This window comes from Uloborus diversus, chromosome 3 (genome assembly GCF_026930045.1).
Source record: "Uloborus diversus isolate 005 chromosome 3, Udiv.v.3.1, whole genome shotgun sequence".
NCBI classification, from domain to species: Eukaryota; Metazoa; Arthropoda; class Arachnida; order Araneae; family Uloboridae; genus Uloborus; species Uloborus diversus.
Window position 1 is genome coordinate 89,353,284 of NC_072733.1, and position 4,180 is coordinate 89,357,463.

Genomic DNA, 4,180 nt, shown 5'->3' on the forward strand with positions numbered 1-4,180 from the left:
ATTAAAAAAAAAAAAGACACAAATAGATTAAAACAAAATTTATTAAGGCTATGCTGCAAAGCTGTAACCGATGAAACCATAAGGTTGTGTTCGAACAGGCTAAATCAGTTAACCGAGGGTGCGTTCAGAGTAACGGCACGAGGCACTCGTGACACTCGGGTCATGTCCCAAAGCGTCCAGAGTAGCAGCTCGAAGAGCCCGAATGTCCCAGGTGCTGTCCAGAGTAGTGGCCCGAGTCACTCGGGACAGAGCGCAAGCAGCCCAAGAAATTTAGCTGGGCAGATAGGTCACGTGTTTGGGACATTCGCAGAGGATGATGTTCATTGGCTGAAAATTATCCCTCTTATTTATCAACTTTTCACACATTCGAGTTCGAAAATAGAGAAGTTTGTGATGGTTTATGCTGCGATCGTTAATTATTATTTTCGAATGAAGAAGATTTTGTCGCTCATATTTGTTTAGAAAGAAATGATGGAACTTTTGAGTGGAAAAACTCAGTGTATGCACTCATTTATTAGTATTTACGCAGCTCCATAATGAGAAAATTGACAAAATTTCTGCGACGTAATACTGACAACGTAGCTTTTCTTAAAAGCCGATAAAAAAAGTAAATGCATAGTTATGCTATCACCAAGAAAGAAGCTCTTATTTAATTCAAAATCGAAAAAGGTTTTTAAAAAAATTTTTGCTTTTCAGTTTGAAGTAGTAATTAGAATTTTTAGTACTGTTCATTTATGTTATTTTGTGTACAGTCCTTTTTTATTTTCAAGACAGCATCTTTTTTTTTATGTGAAGTAACACAACAAAGGACTACTGCATCAAACTAACCTTGTTATGGAAATATCAATTACAAAATGGGCAGCAAAAGAGTATGCTAGTATACTTTAAAATCTGCATACGCTGTTGCTGACCTTTTTTGTTCTATATGCTACTGAATGCTGTGACTGGTAGGTGAGAATAGCTCTTGTCCAATGTAATTTCAATTATGGTGTTTTAATGTGCTACTATTAAAATAAGTCTTATTTGTTTGTGAACTGTAATGACTAGGATATCTTGATATTGTTTGCTGTTTTGGTTAAAAAAACTCCATTAACGAATGAAATTACTTGTTTTTAGTTGCATGTTTTCAACTTCAAAGCCGATGGATTTCATTGGAAATTAAGAACAATTTTAAGTGCCACCTCAAACAGAGCAAGATAGAATTAAAACCAGTTGCAAACTTAAATATCTTTAAAATTTTCTGTAAAAAACCACTGTACTTCTCCCAAGTCTTATATTGTGGGCCACAGCAAGAATATCAAGTAGAAAGTGAATAGAGTTCCGCAATGAGTCCCGCATGTTATTATTAACTGGGGGAAAACTTGAAATTTGCAACCAACATTTGTTGCTTATCATAAAAGTGTAGTAACTAGTGATACATAAATTTGTTCAAATATAACAATTGTCTGTAAACTTTCAAAATTTTTCTATCAACGGCATTCGCCTGTTCCTTTATACTGTCTGGGTCTGACTCAATTATTCAAAACTCTTTTATATCAAACCTCATTTTCCTTGAGTTTTACTTAGGTATTGTTTATTACACTTTATAATTCTGATTATAGGAAAATTGACGGTTAATTAAATCAAAGAGTAAGATGAAGAGTGCCACTTGATGATTAGCCATATTCTACAAATGCTCAAATGAGAAATGCATTGAGTGCTGAAACATAAACTCAGCGGCAGATAGAAGGGGAGGGTCATGGGCCTCATGATCCCCCCTAAACCGTCCATATTGAGTTCAAACACTGAATAAAATGAAAACGATTTCAGATGTCTTTTCAATTCATTAAATATTTTTGAAATTTCTCTTTTCAGTGCTTAAATTCAGTGCTATATTAATTTGCAACTTTTATGCCAATTAGGAGCCCTATTCCTGACCGATCTTGTGCTTTTTATCGATACCCATGCATTTTTAGAACTTTTTTGTGCCCAAAACCGTAGATGCATTCTCCGTAAAATGGTAATCTGTATAAACAACTGCACAGACTACAGCAATATTCTGATGACATAAAAACTATGAGTTGATTTATAAAGGAGTTTCTGAAAAATTCTAGACAACATTTGACAATTTTTTAAAAATTATGTGTGTTTTTAATATTAATATTCTAAACATAAGATGAGCTTCCTCATTTTATTTTGAAAAACTACTGTTAATTCTTAAAACACAGTTGATTTAAAATGTGAATTTTGGTGATTTCATGATATGTTTCATATTAATTGGTTAGTTTTCCAAATCATTGTCTATGTAATTGCATAAGTGGAGACTACCATATGTATATACGTGTATACTAACATGTATCTGGTTTTGTGATTTGTAAATGACAAAAGTACTATGCATTGCAAAATTAAATTGATAAAATGGTATTTGAAAACTCTAAGCTTTACTTATTGTATGCCATACATAAACATATATATATAACTGAACTCCAATTATCCAAACTTCAAATTACCGATTCGCTTTAAGAATTTGATAAAAAAATTTCAAGTGAGTTTATTAAAGCACTTGTTGCAATTCACAAAATAATGATTCTGAAGAGGCATGCAATATCCTTCCCTCCTGGACAGCAATTGTTAGTACGCTGCCTTTCTACTGGATTAATTGAAAGCTCTTTCTTTTTCCCCCATTTCAACCTTCGCACAGTACTGATTAAAATGTACCCCCTTTTTCAGAAAAGTCTAGATATCTGAAAGGGGTCCGGTCCCAATCAATTCGGATAATTGGAGATGCTCTCCAATTTTTTTAAAAATTAAAATGAAATGTCCTATAATGTTGTGACCCCATAAGAACCTTTTGGGGTCACGACCCACAGGTTGGGAACCCCTGTTTTAAATCAACTATATGTCCTTATTTATTATATCAAACATTTTAAACAATGCATATTTCTAATTACCAGTATAGTTTCAAAGAAATCTTGAGCATAAAATGAAAATTTAATATCGTAAAACGTAAAGGATGGTACAGTTTTAACTTTAAGTAAAACTTGGTTTGCTGCAATTTGGCATAGTAACGAATTTGGTTATCCTGCAGATGTGTCCATGGTTACACTAAAAATATATTTAAGGGTGCTAGCGTTCCGTCTAAGTGATACAAATCTGGCTTTTGAAAATGTCCAAAGATGGAAGCAGGACTAAGAAAATTACTCTTGCCAAGGTGAATAAATTAGGTGGTCAGTGGATTAATTTGAGAGATATATATGATAAAGGTTCATTTTCAGGTATAATTGCAAAATGAACTGAAAGCAAATTCGTCTATGAGAATAACTGGACAAACAATCAAATAGCTGGTATTTTTTGCTAAATAAACAATGTACAATGCTGGCATACATTCAAGTATACTGCGGTGTGCATGTAAAGGGCAGTAACTACAAATTTTCCCGTTTTTTGCATTTTTGTTATTGGTTATCCACAAGCTCGCTTCCTGTCCAGCCATGGATTGCATGGAATTTTCAAATGTCCAAATAAGACAAATCTATGCGATGAGGGGGAAAAGTAAAAATTTGATGCCTGTATTCTGCTCATTTGAATGAGACTCTGCTTCTACAAAAGCCGACATCGGTAAAAAATAATAGATTCGTCCATTTCTGGATGTTTGTCTTTCCATACAATCCGTGGTCAGACAGTACTTGGTTTCCGCTGAAAAAAACATCTAATTCCAACATTTTCCTATAAGTATTAAATTCATCACACATTTCTTCAAATGTCTCAAAAACTCATTTCTGCAGATACTGCCGTTTACTTGCACACGGCAATACAATAGTTTATGTACCTGCGTTCAATTTATGGGTTGTTTTGTCTAATCCGTATTTGTATTAATTTGGATCAAAGAGGTTCTACTGTTTAAAGCCATAAATAAAGGGTGGCAAAATATTAACATCAGCAACTTAACAATGAAGTTTTGTAGAAGCTAAATACAGACTTAACAGTTAATTTTTGTAGAAGTTGGGGATGTGGAAAATGATTTTCGCTGTTTTTTAAAATGCTGCTCTCGCTCATTTTCATTCAGTTAAAAGTATATCGACATTCAAAAAAAATAAACAGCAATAGATTGAATTTGTCTTGTTGCAAAGGCCCCAGCTTGTTCCCCCATGATCCGGCACTGTATATTTATATAGAAGTGGATATTTCAGGGGCCTAGTTCCCC